The 18,697-nt window shown below is 44.4% G+C and overlaps 1 long non-coding RNA gene across 1 annotated transcript; it reads right to left on the reverse strand.

Annotated features, from left to right (window-relative positions):
* Positions 1–18,151: 18,151 nt before the first annotated feature.
* On the reverse strand, positions 18,152–18,477 carry LOC142895736 (uncharacterized). The gene is made up of 2 exons (XR_012928243.1): positions 18,447–18,477; positions 18,152–18,243 (listed from the first exon to the last, which is right to left on the reverse strand). It is a non-coding gene; the product is annotated as an uncharacterized LOC142895736 (long non-coding RNA).
* Positions 18,478–18,697: the final 220 nt, after the last annotated feature.

Raw genomic sequence — 18,697 nt, forward strand, 5'->3', positions numbered from 1 at the left:
ACATTTTTCTTTTAGCAGCATAACCAGTCTGCGTTCCCTTGCAAATGTCCCAGTTAGAAAGGGTGAGGCACAAAAACGTTCACTTTTGGGTTTTTCTTCACAGGGGACTAGAATGTAAAGTCCACATTTATACTGGAGTTCTGTAGAATCTCACTCAACTCAGTGCAGTTTGTCAGTTCCTGGAACTTGACGGCCAGTTATTTTAAATGTACTGCCATATGAATTAAAGTGCCATAACATTTACTGTGCAAACACACTTTTAACATCAGCATTTTTGAACAATTAGCAGCTAAGAAAAAAAAATAGTGTAAATTTAAACTCAACTTAAACAATGTTATCAAAGCAATACAAAATTAAAGCTGTAAGCAGCGTTTGCGGGACTGAGCCCACCTGGCCACTGCCTGCCGTGACGTCCACCACCTGGCCACGAGCCCCCGACACCCGCCAACGCTTCCCAACGCCTGGCGTTTCCGCCCGAAACCCGCCGATGCCCCATTACTGACGCCGACGCCTGCTGATGACACATCAAGCACTGACTTGACATTACTGACTTGACATTTAGAAACATTTGATTTCTAAATGTGATTGATTACTGTATCATTTTGGAGATAATAAGCCTTAAAGTTGGCTTTTTGTTTTGTTTTGCGACAGCTCCAATATTCCATTTTTACTGTACAATAACATCAAATTGCTCCATAAGCTCTGGCAATGGTTGGTACAGTTGACCTCAGGACAACCTTGAACATATCTTCAATCATTATAAGGCATATTTAATGTACCATTTTGGAGATATTAAGCCTCAAAGTTGTTGTTTTCCTTTTTTTTTTAGCTTTTCAAACAGGCAAAAAGGGCCCAGTACTCAATTTTTTACTATACAGTAACATTGCTTTGCTCCATAATTTCTGTCAGTGGTTGGTACAGTTGACCTGAGGAACACCCTGACTATATCCTCAGTCATTATCAAGCATATGTACAGTATCATTTTGGAGATATTAAGCCTTAAAGTTGGCATTTTGTTTTGTTTTGCGACAGCTCCAATATTCCATTTTTACTGTACAATAACATCAAATTGCTCCATAAGCTCTGTCAATGGTTGGTACAGTTGACCTCAGGACAACCTTGAATATATCTTCTCTTAATATTCTTGAATATTCTCACTTAATGTACCAGCTCCTTCCTGTAGACATGATATGTACAGTTAGTTATTCTTTGTTTGACGCAAGTGTTATATTAAGTTCCGACTATCTGTACCGGTACTTCTTGTTAATTTGAAATAAACACTAACAGCATAATGTCAAAACAAAAACCAAACAAGTCAAACAGGAGCAGATCAGAAAACAAGGAGGCTTTGTACTAAAATATGGATAAAATATAAACAGGGAGTTGTCTAATGTCGTCAAGGAAGCCAACATTACGTTACCTGATGATCAGCATGTTGACTCAGAAAATCCTCAGGCTCCTGCTGCGACATTTCATTTGGGGCGACGGTTGTGACTTCACTGCTGGTCCCGTGAGAAACTCAAATCGGTCCCTCACGTTTGTGTTGCGTGGCATGGGTTAGGACATTGAGAGGCATTATAGTGTGGTTATGTGCACCAAATCGGACTCGGCTTCTAGCTCGATAGCCGTGCATAATTTATGCAAACGCAATGCTCTGTTTATGTGAACTCACGGAGTCCGACTCCGTGCACGTGCTCATCTCGACTCAATGGATTTATGAGCTTGATGACAAGTGTCACAAGTGTGTATTTTGTATTGGATTGATGTACTGCAATTCTAGTCATGTGAACAAGCAATTAGCATTCCTCGTTATATGTGGCATGACGAAATACTGTACTACCAAGTTTGTAGTTTAGGTACAATTTGCTTGTTTTTATCAAAATTTAAGTTGATTGCAGTTCAAGGTGGCACAATCCTATCAGATGTTGTCATTTTGTCACAAAGAACACTGGTATTTGATGATTATTACCATAAGTACCACCATGTTGCAGGCATTGTGGTTACAAGTTTCACTCCAATTTTGATTGTTGTCTGTATGACTAGCAATCCGTTGAGCTGTCTAGGGTTATCATTCAGATAAGGTGTCACAACTTTTAATTGCATGGGAACTTTGGGATCCATGGCAGATGGGCATTGTAAAAAAAACGGATCTTGAGTCGGAAGGCTAGCTTGTCCTAATTGTGACCTTAATATGATGATTTTTTTTCCCTGCCAGATTGAGGAGAAATTAAATGGACATCCAAACCGGATGTCCATTCATGTCCATTTAAGCAAGCATTTTTGCAGATTTTAACACTGACTTGCATTAATAGGCGATGAATGAGCTGTGGCGCATTCTGGATAAGGGCAACAGAAAATTCATTGATGAACTAAAAAATGAGATGAGAAGACTTTTGCACCAATGTGTAATTTTATGGTGTTTGGGAAAAAAATGAAGTGATGATGCCAAATTCACAAACATTAGAATTTACACATAACAGGAGGCAAATGACACTTGGTGTCATACCGCCATACCCACAGGTGGAGAGCTGCTGACGTCACTTTCCTGCGCCGCGCGCTTACTTTGAGATTGCGATTTCGTTTTCGAGTTGTGGTAACTCTTGTGCAGGGCAGGACCACGAAAATTAAAAAGCAATGCCCTCAGTTTTCTTTTTGATTGTGTCATAAAAGGTGCGACACGAATAAGAAAATGAAAATGCATATAGGAATATTTATTAATGATTTTCATTATGAGTCAAATAATGCAGCTTCGTTCTTAAAATGAAAAAGCATTCTGCTATTGCTTTTTCATTTTTGAATTTTACATTTCATATTGAATTTTGGTAACTCTTTGCTGGTGCATGTTTTGAAAATTAAATCTCAAATGTGTTTTCCTTCATTTGAATTAAGTACAAGAATGAGCAGTCATGAATAAGAAAATGAAAATGCAGTTTGGATTATTTATTAACAATTTTTTTTATGAGTCAAATAATGCAGCCACGTTCTTAAAATGAAAAAGCATTTCTGCTGTTGCTTTTTCATTTGGATTATGGTAACTGTCTGCTTCCACACTCCAGTGGTTCTGCACATTAGTATAAATAGAGTGATTCTCTATCATGACATCACAGGACGGCGGCACACTGACTCATTCCATGAACCTGGACACTGATGATCCAGACTTTGGACCAGATGAGCCAACAGGCCACAGTGGAAACGGGTCAGAGCATGGGACTGGCTGCTGAAAGTATACAGGTAGGTGGCACTGTCATCCCAAGTTGTGTGGTGTGGAGGATCGGGGCCAAAGTTCCAGATGCTCACAGATGTGACTGTGGATTCAGGAGGAGTGTTTGAAGGCTGGACTCCCAACAGTGATTGGCTGCTGAGGACCTCTCAATCACAATCAGGTTTTTTAGTGGCTGTGAGATTGAAAGTGAGATTGCATTGTCCAGGGAGGTGGACAGCAGTCATGTTGGGCGTGGGAGGTTCGACTGCTTTGCGGGTTGGTGGGGGGTCGGGGGTTGGGTGGGTGGTGCTCCGGGGGTGGTGCTCCGGGGGGGGAGGGGTCCCTGGCTCTGGTCTGGGGGCCCCCTTCTTGGTGGGAGGGCTGGTCCGTCCCTGTGTCTGGGGACTGGCGCTGGATCGTACGCGGTGGGGTCGCATGCCTGGGGTGGGGCTGCGCGTTCGGCGGCTACCGCTCCTGTGTGCCCGGGTGGTGCGGTGCGGTGGGGGGCGGGCCCCCTTTGGCTCCTGGATCCCTGTGGTGTCCCCGGCCCCGATGTCGCTGAGGGGGCGCCCTGACCGGGAGTCCCCCCTGGTCACATAATAGGTGTTTTTTTTTTGTTTGTTTTTTTTGTTTGTTTTTTTTTCCCTAATTTTTTTATTTATTTATTTATTTTCTTCTGTTTCGGGGGATTTGTGTCTTGGGTGGTCGCTGCCTGGCCTTCTGGCCTTAAGACCCTCTCCAATCTTAATAGCATTATAGACACTTAGGGCCTGGGGGGGTGGTTCGTGCACTGCGGCCGCCGCCCTGCTCAGCAGCAGTGTGGTTGCCCCAGGGCCTTACCACCCTTCCATTTTAAACGCACCATAGTTCAACACACCAGCAAGTGCACATATACACACACTGATACCCCTACACACAGTGGGGTCGGCCTGCTAGCGGAGGCGGGATCCGGCATCTTTCCCACTCTGGATGGGCCCTGTGCAGTCCGGTGCCCCTGGGGTGCGAGACCGGCTGGGCCTATGGGGACCTTGCCACTTGCGGCGATGCGCCATACTGGGTCCGTAGGGGGGGGGCATCTGGGTGCCCGGGCCTGCCTTGGGTACCGATCCTCCCGGTGGGTGAAGGGGCTGGGTCCTGTCATGGGGATGAGTCCGGTCTCGCTTGCCCTGGGGGGCCCCGTCCGGAGGCCGGGCTCTGCTGTCTGTGAATGAATCTGTCCATTTTTTAAATGTCGAAATTTAACATTTGGTTTCTATTTTTTCAGATATTATTTCTGTCAAATTCATTTGAATCAACAGAAGAAGAAAATCAGTGTGTAGTTCAAACTTTGTGCGTCTTTGTGTTCAGTTTTTCTGCTGTAGTTGTGCTTTTCTTTTCATTCCAGATGAATTCCACTCAATTTCCTTTTCAAACCTTGTAGGTGTTGAGTGAGCTGCAGCGCCCCCTGGCTACAAGCTTCATACTGTGACTCTGCCGACCGAGGTAAAAAAAACAACAAACTCTGACACTTTGCTGAGGACCTCCTGGAGGAGCTGAAGGTGCAGAACCTTCTCAGGCCTCTCTGAGGAGGAACTTGCGGCTGTCGGTCCTCTGCTGCCCCCTTCTGGTCACACAGGCCTCCTACACCTCCGTTTGTCTGTTCAGCACATATTTAATTTTTTAATGGCTCTACAAACGTCACTGATGAGACGATTTTATGATTCCTGCAGTTAAAATTTTTTAATTCCAAATCTGCAAAAACCTTCTGATCAATGAAGACAGAGTTGATTAAAATGATTTCAAAATTGACCCGTTTGAGAAAAGCTGCACTGTGGCATTGTTTGCATGTTGTTTTAGCTCTCAGTGGCTTCATTTCGCATTTTTCTTAAAAGCTTCGTTTAGTGGTCCATTGTGGTCAATGGGACACTGAACATCCGCTTTGTGTGCCCGAGTTTTAAGAGGATCAGGTGCGGACATTTTAGCATTTAAATTATTATGGCTTATTAGCATAGGTACGTAGTACCTCACCTGTCCGTTCTTTTTACAGTGCTTCCTGAACACCTCACCGGCAAGCTACAGCCGCCTGCTAGCACAAAGCTGCGCAGAGCCTCCTCCAAAACTCGGTCCTATAAGATAAGTGCAGGAACACTGCCGCTTCGCCCGCTTGATTGTGCTAGCCGCCCCATACAGACGGTGGACGGTGCATGTTGCTTCCGTCCCGCCTTGGTTTTACTTGTTGTTTTTCCGTTCTCGTTGTGTTTTTCGTCGTTTGCTTACGTCGCCACTGCTGACCCTCAGACAGCAGACGTTACACTATCAAGTCGCCGGTCCAGCTACAGTGGTGTGCGTGCGTGTATGCGTGTGCGTGGTTGGTGGGAACTTGGTTGGTGTGTGAGAGTGTGTGTGTGTGTGTGTGTGTGTGTGTGTGTGTGTGTGTAATTGCATTGTTTGTTTGTTTTTCTTGCTATTTCAGTACATGTGACAGATTTTAGGGAACTTTTAGTAACCAACTGTTTATCTTTTCTTTTGTAGTCGCTGAGAGCTGCTGGTGGTGGCGGTGTCCCGGGTGGTGGGCCACTTCGAGTGCTGTGACCCGGGATTGTGGTTGTTTTCTTCTTTTTGCACTTCACTTTCTTTGCAGGTGTGTCACGTGTGAGTGGGGTGTTCCTTCTTTTCTTTGGTTCCTCCCCCGTTTGGCCCCCTCATCGGTAAGCCTCAGTTTCTACACCAAGAATAAGGAGCTCAGTAGCTCCGTTTTAAGTGTTGGTCTGTTTGTTCCTTTTATTTTTAAATGTTGAATAAAAGTTGGTTTGATATTTTAAACATTCTGAACCACGTCTCCTACTCCTTCCTCGTAGAACTTACCTGTGTGCCTAATTATTCCTTTTGTGTTTAGTAGAACTCCCTGGGTGAAATTCCCAGGGTGGCGTTGTCGGTTCCTTTTCATTTTGTTAAATTCCCAATATTAAATCTTGCTTTATCAGATAGCCATAACCACTCTCATCGCCACAGGATATTTGAGTCAACTGAGTCAAACTGTCGTGTCTACTTCCCAGTCTCAATAAAAATGTTCACTACTGCTTTGTGCGAGCTTCTTAAATGGAGGTTTGTCGGGGTTTTTCCCTTTTTAGAAGCAAGCCACATATATTGTGTCTTTCCACCACAAGACATTGGCTTTTGTCACTCTCTTCGTCGTATTGGGAAAAAGTGGCATATCGGACTTTCCCGCCGCGAGTCGCTCGTCAACATACTGCTGTGAAAGAGGGGTGACGTCACAGAAAGCGAGGTGCATTTAGGTGCTGCTGCGTAAAACTAAAAGATTTTCCTTTGCAAATATTCATTTGACAGACGTAGACGAAGTGAAATATGACTTCAATTTAAGTTTGTTTTAGTTTGTTTTTATAAACACACAAAAAAGTTTGAGTTAGTTATCGTTTTTGAAAGAAGTTCTTGACTTCTACTTTAGAGATATTGATGACGAGTTGTTGTATATAAACGGTGTGACTATGTGGTTCGGCAAGCGATGGTGCTGTCTGTACATAGCTTAGCAAACGGCTAGCGCTAGCACCCCCTTTCAATGCCAGAGTGAAAAGATCCACACGGAGTGTTATGACCCACGGGTGGGTCTAGGTGCCTCTATCTTTGTGTCTGTGTGTGTGAGAGAGAGTGGATGACGCCTTGCAGGTGCGGTCCTGGATGTCGGCTGCTGATTGGACGCGCCACGGCTGAGAAGGAGGAGCAGTCGAGCCAGCCTGACGGTCATCCCTCCTCCGCTCCCAAGTCTGCAGTTAGTCACTTCTGAAATGGTGTTAGAGCACGCAGCCGTAGGTAGTGATGGCCGATCGAGGCTTTGTGGAAGCTTCGACACTTGTTTCAAAAAATGGTTCATTACTCGAGGCTTCAATGACACAGTGCTCGAGGAGGTCATCTGGTGCTCAATAAAATGAAGTGCAATGGAAACGTGTTCATTGTTTCATAGGTTGTTTGGGATTTGATTCGCCATGCATTCTTGTTGGACAACACTACATGCTTGTATGGTTCAATGCTGACACAATTAAAATAAAAATGAAAAATAAAGACAATGTCTCTTTTTTGGCACGACTGATTGTAGTAGACTATAGCTCTTATACTGAGCCTGACAGTTTGTGCAATGAATTATATTATATCCTAAAACAAGGCTAAATAGCCCATAGTTTAAAAATATGTTCAATAGTAAGTGTTCAGTGGGTCAGATGTCAAATGTGATCTATTTAAAATGTAGAATAGATGAGCTAAATAACACATATATAATACACGTTGATGGGAATTGAACCGTCGCTTCAGTCTTGCAAGTCCAAGATTGTCATAATGTACCACAAACCCAAATCACACTCCCTTTTTTCATCTAAGCTGTTTCAGTAGCGTTAGCCCACCGTGATTCCTCATCAACTACAGGCCTACACTTCAAATAATTATGAGAAAAATCCAACGTAAAGAGAGCACTTCCATTAGGAAATAGTCATCATGAAATTTCGTCTTCTACTGACACCTGCTGGTCAAATTGAATAGTTGCAAATATTGTGAAGAAGTTGTCATCTAATTCTAATCCTAAACAATATGGCCATTCGAAGTGAAGTATTAAGACAATTAATCAGGTTTGTACTGCTTGATTGAACACATTCATCCCGTTCCAGTGCACGAAAACCCACTTCCCTTCAGGACCGTGTCAGCGAAGCGAAAACTTCCTTGAGTGACGCTGTTTCCCACCATGTGTTGCGCGACTCCCGTGGGGTACGGTGTGGAGGCAAACACAATCGATCACAGACTCCTGGATTCAGATCGCCGTGCGGATCACTGTTAACATTACTTTTTAACACCAACAACAAAAAAAATATAAAAGATAAAATACTAAATGAATGAATTAAATCTTATTCAATTTAACCATTTCTAACATTTCTTTTTAACACTTTTCATCTTTTTTAACATTAACGCAGTATTGTGATCAATTACATGACTCTTCAATTATAACCCTTTACACACTCCCCCTCAACAAAGATGTCGTCCTCGACATGAAACGATTAGGGCAGATGCATTTCATCCAATCAAAATATTCAAACAGTTCGTATGCAGACATTTGGCCTACTTCAAGTCCTTAAGTGTTTGCAATATGTGTGTAGCGCAGATCAAGCTGCTTCAACAGTCCATTGTGAGTGTATTTGTGTGTATTAACACTATGCTTTCTCAAAAGTCCATGCGTGTATGGGATGTGTGTGTGTGTGTTTGTCACACTCGGCTTTTACACAGTCCATGAATGTATGTGGTAGCACTCAGCTTCTGGAAAAGTCCATGACAGTGCATGTGTGTGTATAACAGTCCATGAAATGTATGAGTGTGTGTTCTGTGTTCTCAACAGTCCATGAAATGTATGAGTGTGTGTTCTGTGTTCTCAACAGTCCATGAAATGTATGAGTGTGAGTGCTTTGTGGTCAGTACCCATGTAGGAGTACCGGTTGATGGTGGGGAACCGGCACAGCATACCTCCATTGCATCCCTGCTATTTCTCGTTCATGAGGCAGAACTTGGTGTAAATATTGAGGATGAGCTTGTGGCCCGATGCTGTAACAAACTGGTTTACCCAGTTCATTGTAGGTGAAGACTCTTGGTGCCCGTCTCTCTCTCATCGGCCTTCTGGAAAGCTGCAGAGCCTCACTGGGATTTCCACTTGGACCAGGTGATGCAGGTGCTGGTGTACTGTCCTCTGCAGGAACCTCCTCTGGACAGACAATTTCTACCTGGTTTGGTGCACAGCTTTGATCCAGCAAGTGTGATTCACTTTGATTGTCATTTATCCGTTCCATCGGTTCCTCCCTGGAGTCAGCGTTCATAGTATCATTCACAGATTCGGTTTTGGTTAGGACTGTGTTGTCATCAGCCTGAGACTGCATTGCTGGTGGAGGTTGTACTGGCAAGTAGCAATACCAATCATCCTCATCGTCACTGCTATTTTCAGATTGTACTGTGTTGTCACCTTTGTCATCACTGATGCTCTTTTTCTTTGGCGGTTTAACAACTTTAAGTGGGATTTCCAATGGTAAGTAATTACAGGGAAGAAGAAGGTTCCGATGCAGGATCCTGCTGTCTCTTTTTCTCCCTTGCTCAGGCACAACTTCGTAGATTGGAAGCTCTTTGTTTACCTGACGCACAACTTTGTAGATACAGTCTTCCCAGTGACTGCGGAGTTTGCCTGTCCCACCCCTGGGAGTCATGTTTCTGACAAGGACGTGGTCACCCTCTTCCAACACAGAGCTCCTGACTTTGTTGTCATAATTCCTTTTTCCTCTATCTGCAGATTTTTGTGCCCTTTCTCTGGCAATCTCATATGCTTCTTGCATCCCACTCTTCCATTTTTTCATATATTGCTGGTGGTCTGAGGTTCCAGTCTCTGGTGTTAGTCTAAATAGGAAGTCAATAGGAAGTCGTGGAGCTCTTCCAAACAACAAGTAGAAGGGGGAGAATCCCGTGACGTCACTCCTCGTACAGTTGTATGAGTAGATGAGCTTGTTTAATGACTCCTTCCAGTTAGCTTTCTCCCTCTCTGTGAGCGTTTTCAGCATCTGTAGGAGCGTTCTGTTAAAGCGCTCAACTTGACCATTGCCTTCTGGATGATATGGTGTCGTTCTTGAGCCTACAATGCCACAGTTTTTCATCAACTGAGCAAACAGTTGATTTTCGAACTCGCCTCCTTGATCGTGATGTATTCTCAAGGGGAATCCGAACTTCAGGGCATAGTCGTTAAATATTTTGTCAGCTACTGTTTTGCCAGACTTTGATGTGGTCGCGTAGGCTTGTGCAAACCTTGTAAAATGATCAATTATTACCAATATATACTCATATCCCCCCGAACATCTATCTAGATGCAGGAAATCAACAGACACTAATTCAAAAGGCTGAGTAGTGATAATGCTGGTGAGAGGTGTTCTCGTTTCTCTACTCGGCTTCTTGCTTTTCAGACAGGAGCAACTTGAAGACACATAATGTTCAATCTCTCTCTGCATCTGTGGCCAGAAGAATCTGTCTCTTACCAACGAGGTTGTTCTTTCTGCTCCTTGATGTCCCATCTCATTATGTAGTGCTTTTAATACTGTGTCTTTGTACTTTTCAGGAAGGACCATTTGTGTTCTTACAGCTGTTTTGCGACGCAGAATGCCATCATCATCCAGCATCAGCCTCTCCCATTCACGCATCAGCCGTTTAGACTGCATACTGAATGACTTCAACTGTTGAATTGTGGGCTTGATACCAGACATCATAGACTCAACCACAGGGCCAATGTGCTGATCCTCTCTTTGGGCCAGACGGATCTCTTCAGGAGGGATAGGCTGATGCGCTGAGTCACCTATTGCTGTACACTGTGCTGACAGGGTCATAGGCCATAGAATGGTGCCCTGCTCCTCAACAGACTGTACTGTGGCTTGTACTGATCGAGATGAGAGTTCCTCTGTACACTCCTCCATCAGAGTCTCAATATCAACAGGCATCCTGGAAAGAGTGTCAGCATCTGTATTCTCTCTGCCTGGACGGTACTTGACAGTGATGTGAAAATCTGCCAGCTCAGCTACCCACCGACATCCAGTCGCATTCAGTTTGGCTGTTGACAACACATAAGTGAGCGGATTATTGTCTGTATAGACAGTGCAAGAGGAGCTGATCAAATATTCTCTGAATTTTTCACAGACAGACCACTTTAGAGCCAGGAACTCCAGTTTCCCTGAGTGAAGATGATAGTTCTTCTCAGACTCGGTAAGTGTGCGTGATGCATATGCAATGACTCGCATCTTTCCAGCTTGCTCTTGATATAAAACTGCACCGAGTCCTTGATTGGAGGCATCTGTGTGTAGAACAAAAGGTTTACTAAAATCGGGAAATGCAAGAATGGGTGGCTCTACTAAACAGTCTATCAACTTCTCCAGTAGTTCTTGATGTTTGTCAGTCCATGTAATGGGCTGATTTGAGGGAACCCCTTTGCATTTTACTTTCATCTGTGTTCTCTTTGTGCCTCTTGGTTTGTTTTCAGACTGTTGCGTATCTGGGGATGCTTTTAGGAGGTTGTAGAGGGGGCTGGCAATGCAGGAGAAGCCTCTAATATACTGTCTGTAGTAGCTAAGGAGGCCCATAATGGTTCGAAGCTCTCCTACTGTGCGAGGTCTTTTCTCTTTCAGGGCTCTCACTGCAATAGTGTCAGCCGGATCCATTTTACTGCCCTCTGCTGATACTATGCGTCCCAGGTAGCGCACTTCCCGCCTGAAGAGCTCACATTTGCTGGGCTTCAATTTAATGCCATGGTGTCGGAGCCGCCTTAGTACTGTTCTGACATCCTCCACGTGGGCTAAAAATGCTTTGCTGAACACTATTGTGTCATCGAGATATGGGATACAAATTTCATCCCTTAGACCCTCCAGACAGTCCTCCATACATCGCTGGAAGGCAGCGGGTGCATTCATCAGGCCGAATGGTATCCTGATCCACTCATACAGACCCCAGGGGGTCACAAAAGCAGTTAAAGGTCTACTCTTTTCAGCCATAAAGCCCTGATGGTATGCTTTACCTTGATCTAACAAGGAGAACCAAGAGTGGCCTCCCAGGCCATCCATGATGTCTTGCACTCTTGGAATTGGCTGGCGGTCAGGGATTGTCTTTTTGTTAAGCTCACGGTAGTCTATGCACAACCGCAAGCCACCACACTTCTTGCGGACACAGACGACTGCAGATGCATACGGTGAGTTCGATTTTCTTATCCATCCCTGTGCAATCAGGTCATGCAGATAGTCCTTCATTTCTCTGTACAATGGCTGGGGAACAGACAGGTAAGTTTTTGCAACAGGCTCAGTGTCTGTTAATGAGATAGAGAGCTGTAGCTTGTCTATACACCCAATATCATTCTCTGATTTGGAGAAGGAAGCTGATTCATCTCTCAACATTTTTTGTACCACTGCTTTTTCAGGCTCAGTAAGATGATTTAGGTCAATTGGGGGGTCCCAAGCATCACTGGAGGCTTCATCCTTTTCCACATCCACTTGACTCACCACGGCTGTAGAGACAGGTGGAAATTTGCGAAGACTGAGGCAGGGTAAACAGCTTGAATTGGTTGCACTGTTCCTACAACTGTTCTCCCAGCCAACACAATATCATGGTCCGTGGGGTTCTGTACATCAATGATAATGAATGGCTTCACTCCTTTTTTTAGTTTCACAAGGGTGTCGCAGAACTCGAGCCCCTCTGCCCACTGTGGGTTTACATCAGGCTCAAATATGAGGGTGATTTCCTCTTGAAAGGGAGATGTTTGTACACGGCATTCTACCTTAATAGAAGTGTGTTTAGGCACATTTAGTCTCTCTTTTGTTGTTTTTACCATGTACTCATATGTCTGTTCTGTGCTCACTTGTTCCACACAGGTTTGAACACCACTTGTTTCAAATCCAGGAAATGCTGCCACGACACACTGAATCAACTGATGCTTGTTGGCTGTGTTAGACTGTTTTAACTCGGTGTCAACAATGAGCCCTATTACATTGGAACCGATGATGGGCCGGGCCAGACTGGTGCCTTTCATGACAAGTGTGGGGACGATAACCTCTGTCACTGGAGCTCCATCAGTAGCTAACTTGAATGTAATTTCAACCCAGCCAACATATGGCATACTTTCTCCATTAGCTGCAGTGATATCTAGGCTGTTGTCAGCTTCCAGTATTTCATTAATGTCTCTGGGCACCACATTTGGCAAGTTTTCCCTCCTCCATTTCTCGTCGATTATTGTTACCTGAGACCCCGAATCCCATAGAGCTCTAGTCATTTTGTTTTGGATGTAACAGTCGATCAGATACTTTTTTTCCAATTAGTGGAGCCATTTTTACTTGTGTCTTTTGCTTTGATGACTTTGCTTGGACCGTCTCACATGATGTTTGTGCACAATGGTTTTTATGAACAGTCCAGTTTTCAGCCTGGCAGAACTTGGAACAGTACAGCACTTTTTTGCATGACGTGCATTGTCTGAGTTTCATGTTATTACCCTTTCTGCCACAGTGTACACAGAACTGGGACAATGTTGTTGGATGAGTCACTCCCTGTCTCGCTTGAGTGACCCGACTCCGTTTAAAGGATTGCTCCTCACCTGCCTTGCTTCCCTCATCCTGCAGCCGGCCAGGAAGTGCTCGCTGCTGCCACAGCCATAGCAATGCATACAGTCTTCAGTGTTGTTTTGCTGACAAGCGAAGCATCTCCTACGGCGTCGAGGGGCTGCCGTTGGGAATGCGGGCTGGGGGACGACCATGTGGTTATACCGATTGTGACTGCCTCGTTGACCATAGCCTGGCAGAGACCATTGTCCTGGCGGTGGCATCTGTGATGGGGAAGAGACTGTCATCTGCTGAATAACATTATCTTGTGGACCTCCTACTTGGTTGGTGTTTGGCGAAGGTGAGCACTGAGGTTTCTGTATGAACTCTTTGATTTCAGAAACTTCTGCTTTCAGGTCGTTCAGAGGAGCCATGTTGGACCGCATTTCCTTGAGCTCAGACAGGATGTCTGGTTGCATCTTACTGCTGGTCTGCTGGACTGTTGTTTTCTCTTTCTTTTCTCCAGGACTGTCGCAGGTCTGTGCAGAATGGATGGCTGCAGAACGGTGTGGCGTTAGCATTCTCCTCTTGTCCTGTCTCTCATTTTCATAGGCACAAGAAGTGTTTAGTTTTTCCAATAGCAGCTCATCAGAAACATTTGGCTGCTTAAGATATGGTTGAAGATCACGTTTAATGTTGTCGCTTTGCAAACCAGTTAATACTGTGTGCAGGAACATGTTTTGGACAAGACCAGGGTCATATTTTAATCCAGACTCAGATTCTTGTGATGCAAATAAAATCTTTTGTCTCAGGTCCAATGCACGAATAACAACATTTTGGGGGGTCTCTTTAGCACCTTGAACCTCAGAACTTAACTGCTTGTAAAGATCTGTTGCACTTTTCTCCTGATAGTGGCACCTGAGGATACGTCTCAGTGTGGGCAATGTCAGATTAGTTTTACCCTCTAGATAACTGCGGAGTTGCATACCAGGAGCAATAGCCCTTATCACAGCATCCAATATCTCCACCTCGGGGAAGCCCTTGCTCAAACCATGCTCTATTTGGCGTGCAAGACTGGAAAAGGTAAGGCGATCTTTCTGTCCGGGCTCACCAATTTGGCCAGATATTTTAAAATCTTTATGCCATGAATGTGGAGCACGAGAGAGGGTGGTATGGGGGGCTGACAATCTGTTGTGTGTGGTGACTCCCCTTGATGGTTTTTCACACTCACTTTGTCTCTTCATCAACGACGATCGAAGTTGCAGTGCCTCAATTTCCTTAGACAACCGCATCTGTTCCTCATTTTTTTCATTTGCTTGACTTTGCTGGCGTTCATCTTGTTTCTGAGACATGTTAACTTGTTCAGTGGGTTGAGATACATTCCCAGTTAGAGTTTTCTCACTAACAGCCTGGCACTGAATTATTTTATCCATTAGGGGGAGGAGTTCAGCCATACCATCATCCTCTAATTCTCTTAACTCCTCTCGTTGCAAATGGTTGCTTATCATTGAAATCAGTGATGTTTTGTTCTTGCCACTTACATGCTCAAATTCTGGACCGGAGATTGTCAAGAAATCACACAAGTTCACAAGGTGGTCCTTTGACAGTGTGCACAATCCTTGTATTACCTCAAGCTGTAGTTTCTCTAGCTCTGGTGACTCCATATTCCGCGTAGTGACGAGGTAATAAGTTGGCCGTGATAGCGTTAGCTCCGAGTTAGCGGCGTCAGCTCTCCTGGTAACTTTATTGTACCTCAGATTGCAAGCAGGCTGTATCAGGGATCCCGCAGTTCACTGCAGTTACTTCACTACCAGATGTCGCTGGACTGGGTGATTTGGGTAGGCTGAACGACAACGGGGCGTGTTTCGTAATAAAAGTTAGCCCACGTAGCGCTCATCCCAGCGGTGCCTCCAAAATGTTGCGCCCCTGAAAGCAGGGAGAAGTTATAACACAGGGTGATGACAGTGCTTCCTCATCAGAGTGTTTATTGCAATGAGATTTATTTATTTATTTATTATTAATCGCTTACACACGCACGCACACGCGCACGCAGCAAAATTACTTTCGATCAAACCGAAAATATTCCATAACACGCTCTTAGCGTCCAAAACATTTTTATAATATTCCCACACCCCTTTACTGCTTTCCTGCTCACGACACACCTGAAAGCAGGGAGAAGTTATCACACAGGGTGATGACAGTGCTTCCTCATCAGAGTGTTTATTGCAATGAGGAAGACACTGCGACTCCCGTGGGGTACGGTGTGGAGGCAAACACAATCGATCACAGACTCCTGGATTCAGATCGCCGTGCGGATCACTGTTAACATTACTTTTTAACACCAACAACAAAAAAATATAAAAGATAAAATACTAAATGAATGAATTAAATCTTATTCAATTTAACCATTTCTAACATTTCTTTTTAACACTTTTCATCTTTTTTAACATTAACGCAGTATTGTGATCAATTACATGACTCTTCAATTATAACCCTTTACACATGCAATGCGAGCTAGCGATTCACAATACTATTTCATCACAAACATGGATGTAAAAAATAAAAAGGGACAAAAAATGAAACTTCAGGATCACCACCCATTGCAATACAAGCAGAACTGGGCCGAAGTTTTATATTATGTACACCACAACACAGCCTTCTGGTGGACAAGCCATACTATTTAATCCGTGTCCTCCTATGGCACTTCCGTGGGAGGAACCTCGTCGTAGAGGTCACGTGCTGTGTGCGCGTCACTCCACCAATCACCTCGGGGAAGGTCTGAGACAAGAGCCTAATCGTTGCCCTTGCAGGGTACCTGATACAGGTGAGTGAGTATATGGAAAATATGGGTCAGCGTGGGCAGTCGTAACCGGAGAAACTTGCTGGCGGAAATGATGCACTACAAGTGGATGTGACGCTAACTAACTTGGAATCGCTTGCGGCTGGCAAATGAGTGCGATGGATAAGGTGGAGCAATGATTCAGACTACTCTCCCTCCACTTTTTTTGTTTTGTATGAGCGTTTAAAAAAAACAACAACATAATGATAATCAAATAAATCGAATAAGCTTTAGTTTATTAATCAGAATTAAAACAAGTAGGTTTTGCCCTTACAAGGTTGTAGTTTTGTTATAGATGAGTTCCTTTGTTGTAGTTTGGCGCTTGAAAAACTATATATGGGATGTACCATGACCTGAGGGATTTCCTCATCCCATCCCAGCTTGGTTCTGATGCTGAATGTGAATGTATCTTGCTGTACATCCCACTGAGCTCCAAGGGCCCTCTCCATAGGGAGCTGGTCTCTGTCAAGGTTAAGTGTTTTTACCTCTTTAGCTCTCTGCTCTTCAGGAATGGCGGCCAGCACCGAGCGATGATTGCTCACCCACTTATTGAGCTTAAATCCACCTCTACCGCACAGGTCTGTTAGCTGCTGGTACAGATGTATTGCTTGTTCCACCGTGCTGACGGCCTTTAGACAATCATCCACGTAGAAATTTTGACCAACAGTGTTTATAACCTCGGCTGGGAAGTCATGCTGATTGTTGGCGGTTGCTTTCAGCAGGGCGAATGAAGCACAGCTTGGAGATGACACTGCCCCAAAGATGTGGACTAGCATCCTGTGCTCTTGTAGGTCCTTTGTAATGTCCCCATCTGGCCACCAGAGGAAGCGTAAGAAGTTTACATCCTGGTTGAAAACTCTTACTTGATGAAACGTTCCCTCAATGTCAGTCATGAATGCTACAGGGCCTTGGCGAAAATGAAGCAGCACACCTAGCAGTGTACTTGTCAAATTGGGACCCTGCAGGAGCTCTTTATTTAATGATGTTCCACAGTAGGTGGCAGTACAGTCAAATACCACACGCAAGTTTTTTTTTGCGTGGGTGATAGACGCCATGGTGTGGTATAAACCACACCTTTCCACTTTCATGATCCAATTCATCTATTGGCACAATTTCTGCATAATTCTTTGCAAAAACATCTTTCATGCAATCTTTGTACTCACTGAAGAACTTGTCCTTCCTCTTGAACCTTTTCAGAAGATGATGTGCTCTTTGCTGGGCCACAGCTTTGTTGTACATCAGCTTTACGAAAGGGCAGCCTTAGGCTGTAATGTCCATTTTTCAAAACAGCGGAGCTTGAGGCTATTTTCATAAACTCAAGGTCTTCAATAGACATTTTCTTTTTTTCTTCGTAGTATTGCTCAATAAAATCTTGGTTGTATTGTTGAACCAGCAGCTCTTCAATTGATATTCTGTTACACTGCAGAGATCCATCATTCCCATCATCACTGAGAGGCCCATTGATGACCCATCCAAGCAAGGTTTTCACAGCAGGCCCACTACCCTGGCTGCTGATTACCTTCCATGGTTCCATGGCTCTTGGCGCATTGACTCCTATTAGCAGCCAGTCTGCCACGTCAAAATGTTGAAAAGTTACCCCTGTTTTACACCAGAAGCGTTTGCAGAGTGTCAGCAGAGCGTCAGCAGAGCGTCTGCGTCGACGCAGTGAAACGCGGCCACTAAAGTCAATGAGCAGGTTTACACCAGGCGCAGAGCGTCCGCGTTTCAGAAGCGTCCCAGAAGCAGTAAAACGCGAGCCGCTGGAAAAGAACGCCAGAATTTATTCTTTGACACTTGCGTCAATCGTAGCAGGTGGGGTTCGTTCGGACAGGAAGTCAATGGTGTAAAAACACGGTGGATCCGGTTGATTTTCATCATAACACACAATTTGCTGGATTTTGTATTTATATGTGCTGTACTTTACTGTGAAACATCAACGTGACGCATCGGCTTCATCGCTGTTCAGGTCGGCCGTCAAACAAAAACAGATTTCATTTTGAATCTCAAACTATGATGAACAAAATGCATCTATACTTTAAATACCTGCATTTTGTATGATGCCAGCAGTTCGGTTTATTATTATTTTTCTTTTTTACACACATCGATACTTCGAGACACTGTTGGGACAGTGTCTCGAAGTATCTGTCTGCAGAGCGTCTGCAGAGCGACCGCGTTGACGCTCTGCTCACGCTCCAGCACCCTCCCACACAGGACGCGTTTTACGAGCAGAGCGTCTCGTGCAGCGGCTCGATCAGTTCACGCGAGGATTGCAAGATCGCGCGACAACCCAGGTAGTTTTCGCGTGTTTTTAAAGAAAACAACAATGAAACAAAACATCGATACTTCGAGACACTGTCCCAACAGTGTCTCGAAGTATCGATGTGTGTAAAAAAGAAAAATAATAATAAAGTAAACTACTGGCATCATACAAAATGCAGGTATTTAAAGTATAGATGCATTTTGTTCATCATAGTTTGAGATTCAAAGTGAAATCTGTTTTTGTTTGACGGCCGACCTGAACAGCGTTGAAGCCGATGCGTCACGTTGATGTTTCACAGTAAAGTACAGCACATAAGTACAAAATCC

This window comes from Nelusetta ayraudi, unplaced genomic scaffold, assembly GCF_046127955.1.
Source record: "Nelusetta ayraudi isolate G7.1 ecotype Tasmania unplaced genomic scaffold, CSIRO-AGI_Nayr_v1 ptg000050l, whole genome shotgun sequence".
In the NCBI taxonomy this organism is placed as follows: Eukaryota; Metazoa; Chordata; class Actinopteri; order Tetraodontiformes; family Monacanthidae; genus Nelusetta; species Nelusetta ayraudi.